Source organism: Giraffa tippelskirchi, chromosome 7 (genome assembly GCF_054371585.1).
Source record: "Giraffa tippelskirchi isolate mGirTip1 chromosome 7, T2T-mGirTip1v1.2.pri, whole genome shotgun sequence".
In the NCBI taxonomy this organism is placed as follows: domain Eukaryota; kingdom Metazoa; phylum Chordata; class Mammalia; order Artiodactyla; family Giraffidae; genus Giraffa; species Giraffa tippelskirchi.
Genome location: NC_137281.1, coordinates 152,783,398 through 152,803,815, shown reverse-complemented (window position 1 = coordinate 152,803,815; position 20,418 = coordinate 152,783,398). Strand labels below are relative to the sequence as shown.

Genomic DNA, 20,418 nt, shown 5'->3' with positions numbered 1-20,418 from the left:
TGCAAGGGCTTTGGGTGCAGTAGACCTGGGTATGGCATAAGCTCTCTTGGAGGAGGTCGCCATTAACCCACCATAGAGCCGCCAGAACTTACACAGGACTGGGAAAACAGACTCTTGGAGGGCACAAACAGAACCTTGTGCACCAGGACCCAGGAGAAAGGAGCAGTGACCCCACAGGAGACAGACCCAGACTTGCCCGTGAGTGTCCAGGAGTCTCCAGCAGAGGTGTGGGTCGGTAGTGGCCTGCTGCAGGGTTGGGGGCACTGAGTGCAGCAGTGCAGGCATGGGACCTTCTTAAGGAGGTGGCCATTATCTTCATTACCTGCACCATAGTTTGGCCTCAGGTCAAATAACAGGGAAGAAACACAGCCCTGCCCTTCAACAGAAAATCGATTAAAGATTTACTGAGCATGGCCAATCCATAGTTCATCAAGCAAACTGTCTATCAGATCTAATGCCCTGAATCTATTTCTCACTTCCACTGTATAATCATAAGGAATTTGATTTAGGTCATACCTGAATGGTCTAGTGGTTTTCCCTACTTTCTTCACTTTCAGTCTGAATTTGGCAATAAGGAGTTCATGATCTGAGCCACAGTCTGCTCCCAGTCTTGTTTTTGCTGACTGTATAGAGCTTCTCCATCTTTGGCTGCAAAGAATATAATCAATCTGATTTCGGTATTGACCATCTGGTGAGGTTCATGTGTAGAGTCTTCTCTTGTGTTGTTGGAAGAGGGTGTTTGCTATGACCAGTATGTTCTCTTGACAAAATGCTATTAGCCTTTTCCCTGTTTCATTCTGTACTCTAAGGCCAAAGTTGCCTGTTACTCCAGGTGTTTCTTGACTTCCTACTTTTGCATTCCAGTCCCCTATAATGAAAAGGACATCTCTTTTGGGTGTTAGTTCTAGAAAGTCTTGTAGGTCTTCATAGAACCACTCAACTTCAGCTTCTTCAGCATTACTAGTCAGGGCATAGATTTGGATTGCTGTAATATTGAATGGTTTGCCTTGGAAATGAACAGAGAACATTCTGTCGTTTTTGAGACTGCATCCAAATACTGCATTTTGAACTCTTTTGTTGACTATGATGGCTACTTCATTTCCTTTAAGTGATTCTTGCCAACAGTAGTAGATATAATGGTCATCTGAGTTAAATTCACCCATTCCAGTCTAATTAGTTCGCTGATTCTTAAAATATCGACCTTCACTCTTGCCATCTCCTGTTTGACCACTTCCAGTTTTCCTTGATTCATGGACCAAATATTCCAGGTTCCTATGCAATATAAAGAAATGTAAAAAAGCAAAATGGCTGTCTGAGGAGGCCTTACAAAGAGCTGTGAAAAGAGAAGCAAAAAGCAAAGGAGAAAAGGAAAGATATACCCATTTGAATGCACAGTTCCAGAGAATAGCAAGGAGAGATAAGAAAGCCTTCCTCAGCGATCAGTGCAAAGAAATAGAGGAAAACAATAGAATGGGAAAGACTAGAGATCTCGTCAAGAAAATTAGAGATACCAAGGGAACATTTCATGCAAAGATGGGCTCAATAAAGGACAGAAATGGTGTGGGCCTAACAGAAGAAGAAGATATTAAGAAGAAGTGGCAAGAATACACAGAAAACTGTACAAAAAAGATCTTCATGACCCAGATAACCATGATGGTGTGATCACTCACCTAGAGCTACACATCCTGGAATGCAAATTCAAGTGGGCCTATGAAGGATCACTATGAACAAAGCTAGTGGAGGTGATGGAATTCCAGTTGAGCTATTTCAAATCCTCAAAGATGATGCTGTGAAAGTGCTGCACTCAATATGCCAGCAAATTTGGAAAACTCAGCAGTGGCCACAGGACTGGAAAAGGTCAGCTTTCATTCCAATCCCAAAGAAAGGCAATGCCAAAGAATGTTCAAACTACCGCACAATTGCACTCACCTCACACGCTAGCAAATTAATGCTCAAAATTCTCCAAGCCAGGCTTCAATAGTACGTGAATCGTCAACCTCCAGATGTTCAAGCTGGTTTTAGAAAAGGCAGAGGAATCAGAGATCAAATTGCCAACATCCATTGGATCATCGAAAGCCAGGGAGTTCCAGAAAAATGTCTACTTCTGCTTTATTGACTATGCCAAAGCCTTTGACTGTGTGGATCACAACAACCTGTGGAAAATTCTGAAAGAGATGGGGATACCAGACCACCTGACGTGTCTTCCGAGAAATCTATATGCAGGTCAGGAAGCAACAGTTAGAACTGGACATGGAACAACAGACTGGTTCCAAATAGGAAAAGGAGTACGTCAAGGCTGTATATTGCCACCCCACTTATTTAACTTATATGCAGAGTATATCATGAGGAATGCTGGTCTGGAGAAACACAAGCTGGAATCAAGATTGCTGGGAGAAATATCAATAACCTCAGATATGCAGATGATACCACCCTTAGGGCAGAAAGCAAAGAAGAACTAAAGAGCCTCTTGATGAAAGTGAAAGAGGAGAGCGAAAATGTTGGCTTAAAACTCAACATTCAGAAAACTAAGCTCATGGCATCTGGTCCCATCACTTCATGGCAAATAGTCAGAGAAACAGTGAAAATGGTGACAGATTTTATTTTGGGGGGCTCCAAAATCACTGCAGATGGTGACTGCAGCCATGAAATTAAAAGATGCTTTCTCCTTGGAAGGAAAGTTATGACCAACCTAGACGACATATTAAAAAGCAGAGACATTACTTTGCCAACAAAGGTCTGTGTAGTCAAGGCTATGGTTTTTCCAGTAGTCATGTATGGATGTGAGAACTGGACTGTGAAGAAAGCTGAGCGCTGAAGAATTGATGCTTTTGAAGTGTGGTGAAGTGTAGTGTTGGAGAAGACTCTTGAGAGTCCCTTGGACTTCAAGGGATCCAACCAGTCCATCCTAAAGGAGATCAGTCCTGAATATTCATTGGAAGGATTGATGCTGAAGCTTTGGCCACCTGATTCAAAGAAGTGACTCATTTGAAAAGACCCTGATGCTGGGAAAGACTGAGGGAAGGAGGAGAAGGGGATGACAAAAGATGAGGTGGTTGGATGGCATCACCGACTTGATGGACATGAGTTTGGGTAAACTCCGGGAGTTGGTGATGGACAGGCAGGCCTGGCGTGCTGCAGTCCATGGGGTCACAGAGAGTTGGACATGACTGAGTGACTGAACTTAACTGAACCTGGATTCCAAGTGGGAGCTGGTAATCCCAAGCTCTCAAAGAAGAGAGAGAAATGATCCCTCCACTGTTATAAGGATGAATGCATAAGATGGACAGACTGTAACTTGGGTTTTCCCCTAATCTCTCTGGCCTTTGTGTGCTGAGAGCTCTGTCTTGCCTAAGATTGACCTCTTGATGAATTAGGTGAAAATGTCACCTCCCTCTTAGGAGTGATCATGTGTGATGTCTCCCTTCAGATAGAGATGAACATTATCCTAAGTTCCAGGATTTCAGAATATTGTGAGAGACTGATGAAGTGATGAAACTATTTTTCCAAGAGGTCTTTAACAATGGATTAACTTCTACCATGGGGTAGACATGTTATATTCCATAATGTATGGAGGTGGGCCCAGTGACCTTGAATAGTGTTGATCAAACCCCCTCATGATGGCCCCAAAGAGTATCCAGCTAAAGGGTTGGGTAAATGATGCTGAAATCCAGCCAGGGCTTCACCTACTGACTTGTGTACCCTGACTCAGGGCTGTGAGCACCTGGAAGGAAAGCACTTTGTCTGACTTGCACAAAAGCACCACGAGGGGTTAAGAAGAACTTGATCCAACCCTACCAATCTGAGATGATTTTGTCCACCAACTTTTTAATTTGTTGTAACAGCTCTTCTATTTTACAATGATTTAATGAGCATCAATGATGTGTCATGGCCAATATCCTCCATTCTTCCTGAAATATGTGAAATCACTAGTGGTATTTGGGAGCTCTGATTCCAGGGCATTATTCCAAACTATTAATAAATACAGAATAATGATCCTGCCTGTGGCTTAAGGGAGTGAGAACAGATCACAGCATTGAATACTGCCAAGTCATCAAAAACATTGTTTTAAACCTGTGAACTACAGAACATTTCCAGATCTGAACCTCGCTATATCATACATCATGTCTTCATCATATATTTTAAGTTCTCCCAGCTATGTTTCTTCCCAACATACTGTCGTCTTAAAGCAGCCACTAGGTGAGACGTCAGAAACCTGAATTCAAGCATTGACTTTACAGTTTGACTCATTGTTTTGACTTTGAACACAAGTCACTTGAGTTCTTAGGGCATTGCCTTTCCTCTGGACAATAAAAGAAAAACTAGCTTCTGACTCCACAGGGATGTCATGAAAATAAATGAGATGTAGGTCTGCAGAATCACTTTAAGCTCTTAGGAATGAAAGAGCTTAAAGAGATATGAGGTTTCTGCAGCTTTTTTTTTTTTTTTTTTGGTCAGCCTTACAAGTGAGAAAGAAATGTTCTTGGTAAGTTTGGAGGAATATGACCTCACTGACTCCTCCCCCTGACCTGTAGCTTTCTCTCTTCTGCATTCACAAAGTCTACTGTAATTCTGGCTGTTGACTCAGTGAAATTAATAAGGATCTACCATACCCTTAGGCAACAAAGAAAAATGGTCACATGCCATGTGGGGTGAATTATCTGCTACCAGGCAAGCATCATATAATACATGCCCCTACAGGGGCTGTGAAAACACTCTAATGAAACAAGGAAAGTGTTACATTGCAGAAAAGAGGAAGTTGCTAGGATAGAGTTCCCAGCTAGGATATTGATCTGACGGAGTCTAGAAACCCAAAGGTAGAAAATGTCTTGTAGGAGAACTGCAACCACATTTTTGCCAGTGTCAGAGATACTCTCTTCTAATGCCAAGGGAGTTGTGAAAGACGATCACAAATAACCAGCTAACAGTCTCCCTGCCCCGAGATGAAGAGTCCCTGACAGGTGGTGCAGATAACTGCTGTATGACCCGTCACTTATCTCCCTTAAGAGAGCAGCCTAATCCACAGAGCTCACATAAACTCTTCTCTGACTTTGATCCCATTCTGACATTTGAAAGAAAAGTTGACAGTCATAGATTAAACGCAAACATTATAGTGAAGTGATACGTATGCTAGGTGGCTATGACTAAAGATGTGGTTTTGCAAGAATTAGCTGGAAAGATGTACTGGCATGCTGAAATGAGTCTCTAAGCTGGTGGATCAAGCTAACATCTTTGTCTTGGTCTCACTGGGGCTCTGGAGAAGGCAATGGCACCCCACTCCAGTACTCTTGCTTGGAAAATCCCATGGACGGAGGAGCCTGGTAGGCTGCAGTCCATGGGGTCGCTAAGAGTCGGAAACGACTGAGCGACTTCACTTTCACTTTTCCCTTTCATGCACTGGAGAAGGAAATGGCAACCCACTCCAGTGTTCTTGCCTGGAGAATCCCAGGGACGGGGGAGCCTGGTGGGCTGCCGTCTATGGGGTCACACAGAGTCGGACACGACTGAAGCGACTTAGCAGCAGCAGCATTGGGGCTCATGCTTCTTTACAGGCTTTGATTTTCTTCATTTACTCACTCAGTAAATGTTCATTGAGCACTGTAATGGAAACTGCTGGTGGTGCCCACAAATCTAATCTCCTCCCTTCCCTGAGAAAGTAGCTGTCCAATTAAAATCATAATTGGCTCACCCATCTTCTAGGGAGGGGAGGTGACCTAAGTTGGCACTAATGGAGACTGAATGGAAGTGACAAGGGCAACTTTGGCATCAAAAAAAGAAAAAAAAAGCCCTGAACCTGGACTTTTGCTGTTACTTGTCAGCTTGTTGAAAATGGAAAAGTGGAGGCTACCTACCTGCCATGGACTATTTGTGAGAAGGAAATAAACATCTGTATTTTGGAGTTTCTTTTTTACAACAGCTCAGCCTTCGTTTTCACAAATTTAAGAGGCTTCTGAGTATCAGGTTCTATTTGACAAGCCGAGGATCCAGCTTAGCAAAATACACAAGGTGCATGCCCCCATAAAATGTATAGTTTAATGTCTACCCTAGTCTTCTACCTAGGAATCAAAACCCATGAGGTAAGTGTCTATCATACTCAATAATCAAAATAAAATAGGGCAGGAAGCTAGAGTATAAGAGCAGATGAACATCTGGGCTTTAGAGATTTCCTTGGTGACCAGTGGTTAAGACTTTACCTTTTAACACAGTGAGTGTGGGTTAGACCCCTGGTTGGGTAGCTAGGATCCCACATGACTTGAAGCCAGAAAACCAAAATTGTAACAAACTAACAAATCCAATAAAGACTTAAACTGTCCACAACAACAACAACAAAAAAGACCTGGGCTTCAGTGCTAAACAAATCTTAATTCAAGTCCTTGCTCTATCCCTTATAAACCATATTCTTAGGGCAAATCATTTAACTTATGTAGATCTCATTTGCCTCCTTTGAAGCAGGGATAATAGAAATAATTATACCTACCTAATGGAGCCCTGCTGCTGTGGCTTCTTAGTTGCTTCAATCACGTCCGACCCTGTGTGACCCCATGGACTACAGCCCGCCAGAAATTCCATGGAATTCTCCAGGCAAGAGTACTGGAGTGGGTTGCCATGCCCTTCTCCAGAGGATCTTCCCAACCCAAGGAATTAAAACCAGGTTTCCTGCATTTGCTGGTGGATTCTTTACAACTGAGCCACCAAGGAAGCCCCTAATAGTCCTAGTGACAATCAAAAGGATTAGACATGTAAGTAGATTAAACCAGGACTCGAGCATCACCCATGTGATAATCAGAGTTCAGTCTTGTTATCATTTACTTCCATGGGGAGTGAAAGTGTTAGTCACTCAGTCGTGTCCAACTCTTTGTGACCCCCTGGACTGTAGTCCACCAGGCTCCTCTGTCCATGGAATTTCCCAGGCAAGAATACTGGAGTGAGTGGCCATGCCCTTCTCCAGGGGATCTTCCCAATCCGGGGATTGAACCCGGTTTTCCTGCATTTACAGGTAGCTTTTTTTTTTTTTTTTTAATAAATTTATTTATTTTAGTTGGGGGCTAATTACTTTACAATATTGTAATAGTTTTTGCCATACATTGACATGAATCAGCCATGGGTTTACATGTGTTTCCCTTCCTGGACCCCCCACCCACCTCCCTCCCCATCCCATCCCTCTGGGTCATCCCATTGCCCCGGCCCTGAGCCCTTGTCTCATGCATCGAACATGGAACGGTGTTCTGTTTCACATATGATAATATACATGTTTCAATGCTATTCTCCCAGAACGTCCCACCCTCACCTTCTCCCTCAGAGTCCATAAAATTGGTCTATGCATCTGTGTCTCTTATTCTGTCTCGCATATAGGGTTATCATTACCATCTTTCAAATTCCATATATATGCATTAGTATACTGTATTGTTTTTCTTTCTGGCTTACTTCACTCTGTATAATGGGCTCCAGTTTCATCCATCTCAGTAGAACCGATTCAAATGTATTTTTTTAATGGCTAAGTAATATTCCATTGTGTATATGTACCACAGCTTCCTTATCCATTCGTCTGCTGTACAGGTAGCTTCTTTACCACTGAGTTGCCAGGGAAGCCCACGACACTTTATACCTCTGCCATAATTCAACTAACTGAGTTAATTCAGTCTCATAATTATGTTTGCTCATCTGGTACTCCCTACTGTAGCACAAGGGTTTCCCGGGTAGCTCAGGTGGCAAAGAACCTGCCTGCAATGCGGAGACCCAGGTTTGATCTCTGAGTGGGGAAGATGCCCTGGAGAAGGGTATGGCAACCCACTCCAGTATTCTTTCCTGGAGAATTCCATGGACAGAGGAGCCTGGTAGGCTACAGTCCATGGTGTCGCAAAGAGTTGGACTCGACTGAGCAACTAACACACACTGTAGCACAAACAACTATTTCTTAAATAGCTGTGTCCCAGAACTTAGTACACTGCCTGGTATGTACGAGGCACTCTATTCATAACTGTCGTGAATAACTGCCATGTGAACTTGAAGGAATATTAAAGACTGGAGTGTGAATCAATAAAAACCTACTAAGATGGTTGTTTGTTTGATGTAAAAAAAGTAGGCATTTGGTTTTAAAAATAAATGGATGGCAATGAAATATTTAGTAAAATCCATCAAGCCTAAGAAATTAATACAGAGAGGCCCCATGATGAAAATGAGTATTTTCCAAAAGTTATATGCCAACTGCTTTGACCTCAAAAACATAATGAAATGTTATACATCATCTTAAGGGTCCAGTTCACAAGAGCTTTTTTAACCTTAGTTAAAACTGAAATATTATACAATAGCATTAGAAAAAAATTGTAGCAAACAATATGATTGAAATGCCAAAAAAATTAAAAGGGAAACAAAGTAGAAAAATCAAAATTTTTGTTCTTTGGTGAAAGTAAATTTAAGTAGAGAAAGATAAGAAAGAAAATGTTGACTCTTAAAGATTCTGAATGCATTTTTGGTGGGTTTAAAAGTTCAAGGCACTGGTTCTTTATTCTCCCTAATTCCACATCAGAGTTTCCAGCTTTCATTCCCTTTACTATAGAGATATTACCAGTAATACTCTTGTACTGAATAGTCTGGATTAGCCCCTTTTTTCTCACAAGTGGGACAAACAGAGGGTGATAAATGTCTCTAAGATAACTGGAAAAGAATTGGGGAAAAAACTGTGAGTTGTATGTGTATGTACTTAGTCGCCCTATCATGTCCAATCCTTTTCGACCTTTGGACTGTAGCCCACCAGGTTCCTCTGGGATTTCCCAGACAAGAATACTGGAGTGGGTTGCCATTTCCTTCTCCAAGGGATCTTACTAACCCAAGGATCGAACCCACACCTCCCATGTTTCCTGTATTACAGGCATATGCTTTACCCACTGAGCCACCAGGGAAGCCTGTGAGTTGTATAAGGGAGGTTAAAAAGGAAATAAAGTAAACTGGTCTGAAACACAGTACCTGGTGTGAAATATGCTGACATATGATCAGTGAAATGGTAAGAAAATGGAGAGATGAGGCAAAAGCTTCATAATACTTTTTTTTAAAAGAGAGAGAAAACAGGAAAAATAATGGCTCATAGTATTCTTCCATGTTATGCAACAAATAATATCATCAGCCCAAGGAATGTTGGTTGTTAGTAAGGACAAGAGGAGCAGACACTTTGCTATACAGGAGGAAAGGAAGTATAGTATTTTCCAATTATGAAAATAGGTTAATCGCAACTTGATTTAAGTTCACAGAAACTGAACTGATCTCTTCCTTGTCTGTGAAGGGGAGAACACAAAGGAATAATGTAAAATGGGCATTTAAGTTTACTGAAAATATAAGGAAGAAACTCTCTGACAGAGCATACATACAAAGGCTATTTTATGGCAAACTGTGAAACCAACGTGGAAAATGAAATGCTAGGAGGGAACCATTCTTAACCTCTTACGTAAAAATTCAGTCACAGTTTAAAAAGATACAGATCAAATAATGGAGAATCCCAGAAAAAATCTCTGAAGCTTCCTACATGATTTTAGCACAATAAAAATGATGCTTCCTGGTTAAATGGGAGACTTTTTTTCTGTGTCTTAGCCAACTCTCCCTCTGCTCCACTGATATCCTCTCCCCACCTCCCCCATTTCCTCCCACCCTCTCTCCCTCTCTCTCTCTCTCTCTCTCTCTCTCTCTCTCTCACACACACACACACACACACACACACACACGCAAAGAGCATCAATGTCAGCACCCAGGACAGCAACCTTGACTGTGACACAGGTGTAAGAGACCATCCTCAGAAACCAGGTATACATCTCAGGAGCTCTTGTTTATTTTTTTAATTTACTTATTTTCAACTGAAGGATAATTGCTTTACAATATTGTGCTTGTTTCTGTCATACATCAGCATGTATCAGCCGCAGGTATACATATGTTCCCTCAGTCTTAAACCTCCCACCCCATCTCACCTCTCTAGGTTGTCACAGAGCCCTGATTTGAGTTCCCTAAGTCATATAGGAAATTCAGGAGCTCTTCTGAATTCAGATGAGAAGTGCTTGACTGCCCAGCTAGCTCAGTCGGTAGAGCATGGGACTCTTAATCCCAGGGTTGTGGGTTCAAGCCCCACGTTGGGCAGTTGTTTTCAACGTTCTGAGCTTCCCTTGTAGCTCAGCTGGTAAAGAACCCATTTGCAATATGGGAGACCTGCGTTTGATCCCTGAATTGGGAAGATCCCCTGGAGAAGGGAAAGGCTATCTGCTCCAGTATTCTGGCCTAGAGAATTCCATGGACTAGACAGTCCATGGGGTTGCAAAGAGTCAGACACAACTGAGCGACTTTCACTTTCACTTTCTAGAAGTGCTTGAAGTTTAACTCAAAGTTGTAAACACCTGATCTATAATACTACTTTTCTTTTCAGAATATGATTATCTGTATTTATTAAAACAGTGGACATTTTACTATGTGTCCAGAATAAATAATTGACAAAACTGAGGATCAGAGTCTGCTAGAGCTGGAAAGATCCTTCAGGAGTCTTCAACCCAGTGTCTTCTTTGTAAAGATGAAAAGAATGAGGACAAGAGATTATGGAGGTAGTTTCTAAATAGACTTTTTAGTCTGGCTACTATAGAAATGGTAATGTTTCCATGTACTTCAAAATTTTGACAAAATTGAGGGGGGAGGTTCAAGTTCACAGTACTGGAAGACAGAGTTTTTATTCAATCAGATTCCAATAATCACTTGTCACATGAAAAACACCAAGTCAAACATTTTAAATCTAACCCTTGACTCTAACACATTACCACTTATAACAGCAATTTAACAATGGTAAATTGGCTTATAGCATTGTTTTATTTTTGACAAAATATAACCAATAACTCCACACCTCATCTGCCACATGCTATATGTTTCAAAAATATGGTTGCAGGTTATCTTTTAATTTTTTCTTAAAGACTAGTATATTACTTGAATTTCTCCCCAGATACACATTTAGTGGAAATGCTTCTAAGAAGTTAAATGTGTTTATATTCAATTCAAGCATTACCTCTTTTAGGAAACCAAGCACTTGAAGCGTGGGATCTATATCCCTCCTCCTCACTTTCATACTAATCTCTGCCTATCTATAATAGTCCATTTATCTCTTTATATCAAAATTAGCACTTTAGGGGTCTGCCCTCTAGTTCTGTGAGCAACTTAAGGCTAGGTGCAAAGGCCTTCCCATCCTATCTCTGTGTTCTCAAAATGAGTTGCATGAAAGACATTGTACTATGTACTGGAGCTGTGCATATGTGCGAAGTCACTTCAGTCATGTCAAACTCTTTACAACCCCATGGACTGTAGCCCACCAGGCTCCTCTGTCCATAGGATTCTCCAGGCAAGAATACTGGAGTGGGTTGTCATGCCCTCCTCCAGAGGACCTTCCCCACTCAGGGATCAAACCTGCATCTCTTATGTGGCCTGCATTGGCAGATGGGTTCTTTACCACTAGTGCCACCTGGGAAGCCTGTACTGGATCTGGGTGTTAGTCAGTCAGTCATGTCCAACTCTTGTGACCCCATGCACTGTAACCTGCCAGGCTCCTCTGTCCATGGAATTCTCCAGGCAAGAACACTGGAGTGGGTTGCCATTCCCTTCTCCAGGGGATCTTCCCAAACCAGGGATCGAACCCATGTCTCCTGCATTGCAGGCAGATTCTTTACCATCTGAGCCACCAGGGGAGCCACCACTGTAGAACTGTAACTCTAATTAAAACATTATTCCTAACTTCAGAAAGTTTAGAATTAAGTGAGCGAGAGGCAGAGAGAAGGAACTTATTATACTGTGTGTTAAGAGAGAGCCAAATAGGTTCTGATGTCTTAGAGATCAGGATTTAAGTCTTAGATCTGTTATTCTAAACACCTGGAGAAACTAATTAAATGTAGCCAAAAATGAGATGATGGCAGTAATAACTACTACCTTGAATTGTTTTGAAGACTAAATAACAATAAGTGAAAAACTATTCCTGGCCACAGTAAGTGCTAAATAATATGAGAATACACTCACAGCTATAAAATTGATGGCGTGTATACAAGACACTGGCAAAACAAAGAGCAGGAGTGTACAGATTTATCATATTTTAATCAAAGATTTAACTACCCTAGAAAGATGTAAAGGAGTGATAAGTGTACCAGTGAATGATAAAATGAATCATTATTTAACAAGAGATGGTTGCTTGATTAAGCTGATAGGTGCTGCAGCAGCGTAGAAGGAAAGTTATGGTAAACTCCCCACAGGAAGTGATATTTCTATGAAGGCAGGAAAGGTGAGTAGGCACTGACCACATGCGGAGGGGCAGAAGGCAGTCCAGGTTGAGAGAGCACTTTTTGCAAAGACCTAAAGATAAGAAAGCACGTGGGGCTTTCCAGTAATTACAAGTAGTTCTGTTTAACTGTTCTCAGTTAAACATGCCTCAGAGGCTGCTGCGTGGTGGCCAGACAGGAGACTGTAGCTCATCAGAATCTCAGGTGCCCTGCCCAAGAGCTAGGACTGTATCCTGAGGCAACTGATGACCACTAAAGAATTTTACTCATGGAACTAAAGTAATGGAATTTATATTTTAGCATGATGACTTAATCTAGAATTGGAAGAGCAAGTTGGGAGAAAGTGTAATGGTGAAGTGATGAGACCCAAAGCAAGATCCCTGACTAAGAGATAAGTGCAATAACCTGGACAAAAGCTAAAAGCGGCCTAAATATTTTGTATCCCAAGTGCTTAGCACACAGAGTCTGACTTCAGATGGGATCCTAATAAACTTCTGTGGAACCAAATGAGTAGTAACAAAAGGAATCAGCATGCCATACTGGCAAAGAAGCGGTATCTCTCCTGGCTACATAGACTCATCTGTGTCTATTCCTCGTTTCTTCATCTTACGCAGCCCCATGGAACTAAAAGTCTTGGGAGCCCTTGATGAGAGGAAGGTAAGGAGATGAATAAAATAAGAGAGGTTTGATCATAAAGTGTAATCACTTTATATTTCGCAGTTGGGATTAACATCACTTTTATGCTAATTGGGCTTCCCTGGTAGCTCAGCTGGTAAAGAATCCACCTGCAATGCAGGAGAACGTGGTTTGATTCCTGGGTCAGGAAGATCCCCTGGAGAAGGGACAGGCTACCCACTTCAGTATTCTTGGGCTTCCCTGGTGGCTCAGCTGGTAAAGAATCTGCCTGCAATGTGGCAGACCTGGGTTTGATCCCTGGGTTGGGAAGATCCCCTGGAGAAGGGAATGGTGGCCCAGTCCAGTACTCTGGCCATGGAGAATCCCATGGCCTGTATAGTCCATGGGGTCACAAAGAGTCGAACATAGCTGAGCAACTTTCACTTCATGCTAATTGTGATATCAGGTTTTATTTGTGCATACAACTTACATTTGTTGGGCCATGATCTGACTTATAATCTGCCCCAAACCATTAAATAGCAGAAGATGTTAGCGTGTATAAGCCTATTTATTTATATTAATGCAATACATTTCTACCTCCATATGTGTATATCATCCCTAGTTGAAAAAGAAAATGTTGCAACAAAAATAAAACTTACTGGTAAGGTAGATCTTCTGTCTCACTGTGTCTGTTTCTGGTTTCTTAAACCTTTTTTTTCCTTCACTGTTCAATCTGTTCAGATTGGTGCTTGATACGGGATTCTCAATGCTCATGAACACAGCCAAATACACCTACATAGGGCATACCCTCCTTGTCCAATCTATTATAGTTCCAGAGGACTTTCAAAGGGCCCTGTGACTGCTGTGGCTTCTCAAAGGCTCCCTGTGTCTGCTTCCTCCTGATCCCCCATTTCTTGGCATCCGTGTTGGAACAGGTGTGAGTAGACACAGGCAGGTCCATGGAGCCCACGGTTCAGTGCTGGCACAAGGTAAGGGTTATCTTCCTGCAGGAGATGACTCTGACAATGTTTTCCAGGATGCCAACTTTCAATTAGTGTCATCTTTTGCTCCATGTCCTCAGGCAAATGTCCAGTTTATTGTGAGCAGACTCGGGCTGTTCTGAGAGACGGCACTAATGCCAGAAAAGAGATGCTTTCCAGCTCTTTTCCCCGAAGCCAAGGAAGACTAGTCTATCAATGGAAGGCATGGTTGTTCCTCTCCAGTGCAAGGTCAGTCCCTCATTCATGATCTGGAATGCTAATTTATTTTCCAACCATGAAGCCAAATGTGCTTCCAGATGTTGAGCTGGAAGCAACTGAAATTGTTGCAAGCACATGAAAAATAGAAATCTCACAGCTATGACCTACAAATTGTCTTTGGGAGAGCATTTGTACTAAGGCAGTGTGTTGTTGTAGACAGCAAGGCAAAATCTTTTGTCAACTAGGCCCAGATGGGTCTTTTAATAGCTACCCCACTGTTAAAAAAATAAAAATTCCTATAGTTACTTTCCTAAAAGACCATACATTTCTCTACAGCTGATGTGTGAGGGAAAAAGGCAGAGGACAGGAGGTGAATCCTTATAAGGTTATGGTCACATGATGCCATAACACAGATGGGTGGATCAAGTCAGTGCCAAATCTGTTAAAAAATTAGTGGATCAAGTTAACTACCTTTTGGGTTTTGTTGTTTGTTTTTACTGAATGAATGGGGTAAGCAATCATTAAAGGGTAAACTTGTGTAGGCAGAGAGCCTTCACAAAGGCTTCTGTTTAAAACTGTTGGCAATCTGGCAGGCAGGCCTGACACACCAATTTGGTAGAAGAACCAAATCTGGGGACAAATATTTCTTAAAAGATTTATTTATTTATTTATTTGGCTTTGCCAGGTCTTAGTTGCGGCACACGGGATCTTTTGGTGTGGCACACAGGCTCCAGAGCATGCAGGTTCAGTAGTTGTGGCGTACAGGCTTTGCTGCCCTGCAGTATGTCAGATCTTAGTTCCCCAACCAGGGATCAAACCCACGTCCTCTGCATTGCAAGATGGATCCTTAAGCACTGGACCACCAAGGAAGTCCCAGAAAAGACACTCATTCTCTTATATGGGCCTGGCCCCTCCCACAGAAACCCAACCTTAGGCAACAACTCCTTGACTCCTTTTTAGTCCTGACCACTAGCCAGCTTTGATCTACTCTTCCATGTCCTCATATCTGACTCTAATGACATTTTATACACTTATTAATCATTAGCCCTTGGAGAACTGCTTCATAATTTTGTACTCACATTGTGGTTGTACATGCCATCAGCTATTAATCAGAGACATGCTTCAGCATTTTCCCTAATCCTTAGTTTCTAATAACAGCCAGACTATCATCCTGCTTTGCCTTCTCTAGTACAAGAGAAAAAAAAAAAAAAACCTGGATGTTAACTATCAACTCTTGTTGACTAATTTTCAAAGACCAATTTTAGATATAGAATTGTCTCAGAAGGTAAACTATTTGGCAATTCTCCTCCCTTTTAAGTACCACCTGAAATCTCATCTGAATTTCATCCTTGTCCAACAACAACAAAAAATAAAACTAAAACATGAGAACAAGAGCTTTATGTGTGGAGCACTACAGGGTAGCAGAAGAGGCATGGCCTTTGGAACTAGACAGACTTGATTCTGAAGTCCACTTGCCTTGGCACGTTTGCCTATGAGAGCTTATGTAAGTGACGTGAACTCCGCCGACCTCAGCTTCTTCATCTGTAAAGATGGAGTTTAAATGAAATAAGGCATAGAGGGATATTAAGCAGAGACTTTGGGATACAGAATCACTCTTTTTTTTTTTTCCTTTTTAAATTATTGATAAGGAAGCTGAGTTCCCAAACAGTGATATTAGCACATCTATTCCACAGCAGTTCTATTCTAATACGAGCACTTGTCAGACTTACTTCATGGCCCAGTGGTTAAGAAACCACCAGCCAATGCAGGGGAGACAGGTTTGATACCTGGTCCAGGAAGATTCCACATGTCGCGGGGCAACTAAGCCCATGCGCTGCAACTACTGCACCTGCATGTTGAGCCCACACACCCTGTGCTCCACAACAAGAGAAGCCACAACAATGAGAAGTCCCCACACGGAAACTAGAGAGTAGCTCCCCCTCGCTGCAACTAGAGAAAACCTGTGCGCGGCAACGAAGACCTAGCGCAGCCAAAAATCAATGAATAAACATTTTTTTTAAAAAAACGAATATATGCACTTGTTAGAACGCAAGTGTGGCAGATTATATTTTGCAAAAACAAGCACAGCAATATTTCCAGTCCCACTTGCTCTTCCAGCACCTCACCACGCTGCTACCAATTTTCCCTTTTCCCCTGAACTAGGCAGACCTTTGTGATTTCCTTGACAAATAGAACATGGGAAGAGGGATTCCTCAGGACTTACATGATTAGCTCATAAAAGCAGTATAGCTTCCTCCTGGCTCTCTCTATCTAGATGCTTGCCCTGGGAACCCAGCCAGCATGTTGTAAGGAGGCTCGGGACACACGAAAATGCCAGATAGAGATGTTCCAGACAGCAGTTGCAGCTAAAGTTCCAGCTAACAGCAAGCATCAGCTGCCAAGTATATGAGCCAACAAGTCTTCAGATGGTTCCAGTCCCAACTCTTTGAGCTGCCTTAGCTGATGCCGAGTGGGGCAGAAATGACCACCCTTACAGATTCCCAACCAAATTACAGACATGTAAGAAAAATATATGCTGTTATTGTTTTAAGCTACAAAATCTGGGGGTGAGTTGTGGTGGCTCAAAGAATCTGCCTGCAGTGCAGAGCCCCAGGTTCGCTCCCTGGGTCAGGAAGATCCCCTGGACAAAGGGATGACCACCCATTCCAGTAATCTTGCCCAGAGAATCCCATGGACAGAAAAGCCTGGCAGGCTACAATCCATGGAGTTGCAAAGAGTCAGACCCGACTGAGTGACTAACACTTTCACTTTCTGTTACACAATGAATAGATGATTAGAACACTGAACCTCCTAATTAAATGCATAACTACTAAGTTTAGAGTACAAAAAGGATTTTTAAATGATGTCATCTGGACTTCCCCAGTGGTCCAGTAGTCAAGAACCCTCCTTGCAATGCTGGGGATACGGGTTCGATCCCTGGTCCAAGAAGATATCATATACCATGGGGCAACTAAACCCATGCACTGCAACTCCTGTGTCCACTTGCCCTGGAGCCCACACTCCGCAAAAGGAGAAGGTGCCACAATAGGAAGCCCACATACTGCAACTAGAGAGTGGCCCCTGCTTGCTGAAACTAGAGACGATCCACACGCAACAACAAAGATGGAGGACAGCCAAAAAAAATAAAACATAGAAAAATAAGTAAATAAATAAGAAGCTGTCATCTGAGATTAGCAGAGTCTGATCTGAACTTGGTTGAGGTAGCGTGTAAGTCTAGGAGGCTGAATGGGATCCAATACTCAACAGCGCTAACAAGACTTAAAAAAAACAAAAAGTGTCAAACCATGAAATCAGCAGATGTGCTTGAAGCAAGGAGGAGAGAGGGCAAATGTGCTGAATGTGAGGCTGCTATTTTTCTACAGTCACTTTTCTGAGTATAAAGGCTTAGAAATTCTGTAACAGTAATCAAATGGTTTGGTGGAAGCCTGCATTTGGCAGGCAGAGAGTTTTCCACACAGTGATTTTATCTTAATAGGAGCTAATCTATTATAATAGCTTCACTAACACATACAGTCCATCAGTTAGACAATGTTGTGTCACATAATTGACTGCAGACGTTTCAGTCATTGAAGAGGTAACAGAAAAGCGTGTTGACATGAAGATCTGTCTTTCTTCATTGCCATTAGATATGCAAACTGTATAAGTTGGCTAACAAACTTTGTTTCTTGAGACTAAAGTGTTTTTCCACTCCCATTCTACAAGAAACTCAGCCAAGACTAAATGTTATCTACAAAATAGCCCATGTATTCTTATTGAATGGATATGTCAATGTGACATGTACACAAGTCTAAATATTTATAGACAGCAGTAAAGGAGAAAATTGGAATAACAAGGAAAAACAACAAAAGCAAAGAAGACAGTAGAACAAAGGATTAGAGAATTAACTACACTCATCATAATTGTGGTTCAGTGCCTTTGTCTTGGATCTCTTCATTGGATCATCAAAATAGAAAGAGAGGTCCAGAAAACCATCTACTTCTGCTCTATTGACCATGCCAAAGCCTTTGACTGTGTGGATCACAACAACTGTGGAAAATTCTTCATGAGATGGGAATACCAGACCACCTGACCTGCCTCCTGAGAAATCTGTATGCAGGTCAGGAAGCAACAGTTAGAACTGGACATGGAACAACAGATTAGTTCCAAATCGGGAAAGGAGTACGTCAAGGCTGTGTGTTGTTACCCTGCTTATTTAACCTATATGCAGAATGCATCATGCAAAATGCCAGTCCAGATGAAGCATGAGCTGGAATCAAGATTGCCGGGAGAAATATCAATAACCTCAGATACACAGATGACACCACAGTTATGGCAGAAAGCAAAGAACTAAAGAGCCTCTTGATGAAAGTGAAAAAGCTGGCTTAAAACTCAACATTCAGAAAACGAAGATCATGGCATCCAGTACCATCACTTCATGGCAAATAGATGGGGAAACAATGGAAACAGTGACAGACTGTATTTTGGGGGGCTCCAAAATCACTGCAGATGGTGACTGCAGCTATGTAATTAAAAGACGCTTGCTCCTTGGAAGAAAAGTTATGACCAACCTAGACAGCTTATTAAAAACAGAGACATTACTTTGCCAACAAAGGTCCATCTAGTTAAGGCTATGGTTTTTCCAGTAGTCATGTATGAATGTGAGAGTTGGACTATAAAGAAAGCTGAGCACCAAAGAATTGATGCTTTTGAACTGTGGTGATGCAGAAGACTCTTGAAAATCCCTTGGACTGCAAGGAGATCCAACCAGTCCATCCTAAAGGAGATCAGTCCTGAATATTCATTGGAAGGACTGATGCTGAAGCTGAAACTCCAATACTTTGGCCACCTGATGCAAAGAGCTGACTCATTGGAAAAGACCCTGATGCTGGGAAAGATTGAAGACAGGAGGAGAAGGGGATGACAGAGGATGAGATGGTTGGATGGCATCACCGACCTGATGGACATGAGTTTGAGTAAGCTCTGGGAGTTGGTGATGGACAGGGAGGCCTGGCATGCTACAGTCCATGGAATCGCAAAGAGTTGGACATGACTGAGTAACTGAACTGACTGAGCTGCCTTTCTCTTATTCCAAAAGGCACATCTCAATAAAGAAAAATACAGGTTCTGTTGATCAAAGTGTTTGCCATTTTTTTCTTGGGTGTTTTAACTAAATACCTTACAGTAATTTGAAGATGTTTCTCTATTTTCCCTAAATGCTTCATACTGTGTTTAAATCAGGAACTAGCAAACACTGTGCCCTCAGGTTACTCATGTTTTGTAAATAAAATTTTGTTGGAATGCTCTTTTGTTCAGTATTGTCTATGGTTTATTTTGCACCACAATGACAGAACTGCAGTGGAAACTTTGTGGCCCATAAGCTGAACATATTTTCATTGCTGGCCCTTAAGAGAAAGTGTTTAGACTCCTAGTTTAAAATACTACCAAGAACTACCAAGTTTGTGGTACTCATTCTAACTTCTGAGAGCTCTATGGAGTTTTTCATTCTCAATGCAGTTCTCTTTTTCTACCTGTTGGTGGGAAAATCTGATTTTAACAGCACAATCAATAGGATTGCTAATTCTATTATTTCGATGAAATTGAGAGTTTGCTCTATGGAAGACTCTCCACAGAGATTCACTTTTAGAATTGGCTTACAGAGGACACAGTTAAAGTTTTTCATAACTTGACCTCCGTCATCTTGAAACGCGTGTGTGCGCTCAGTCACTTCAGTCATGTCCGACTCTGCGTGACCCCATGGACTGTAGCCCACCAGGCTCCCCTCTCCCTGGGATTCTCCAGGCAAGAATACTGGAGTGGGTCACCCTGCCCTCCTCCAGGGGATCTTCCAGGGATCAAACCCATGTCTCTTAGATCTCCTGCATTGGCAGGCGGGTTCCTTACCACTAGTGCCAGCTGGGAAGCCCTGAAACATGTGCGGCATTTTGTAAAGTTTCTGTTGAACAAGAAGTAGCGGGAATACCTTTCATGAAGATGAACCTTGTATCTTTAGCCATGGATGGCAGACAACAAAACTACTTGAGCAAATTGTGCTTCAGTAAGAAAAGTCAGATTTCTTTCTCATTTAGCTACAAACAACGATTTTCTTGTTCTAAGGAAGGAAAGATGAGAAAGAGGAAAGTCAAAACAGCCTGTCTTTTATATACTTTGGTGCTAGGTCTTCTGAGCTACGAAAATCTTAGGGGAAAACTTAGACCAAAAAATAAGGGCAGAAAGAGCAAGAGAATGGGATATAAAATTCACAGAAGAGAATGAAGCTGTTAATCACTTTTATTGTTCTTACTTGAGTTCTTCTTAGGAGTCATATT

The 20,418-nt window shown here is 42.0% G+C and overlaps 1 long non-coding RNA gene and 1 other non-coding gene across 3 annotated transcripts in view; one reads left to right on the top strand and one right to left on the bottom strand.

Moving 5' to 3' along the window:
* LOC145513671 (uncharacterized) overlaps nt 1–20,418 on the bottom strand; it is a 793,767-nt gene that overhangs the window by 683,242 nt on the left and 90,107 nt on the right. The window contains exon 6 of one of the 2 annotated variants that reach the window (XR_014059664.1): nt 20,073–20,201. The exons of the other annotated variant lie outside the window; for it this stretch is intronic. This is a non-coding gene — a long non-coding RNA (uncharacterized LOC145513671). The remainder of the gene's footprint in view (nt 1–20,072; nt 20,202–20,418) is intronic. 2 annotated transcript variants of the gene reach the window in all.
* Nucleotides 10,044–10,116, top strand: TRNAK-CUU (transfer RNA lysine (anticodon CUU)). The gene has a single exon. It is a non-coding gene; the product is annotated as a tRNA-Lys (tRNA).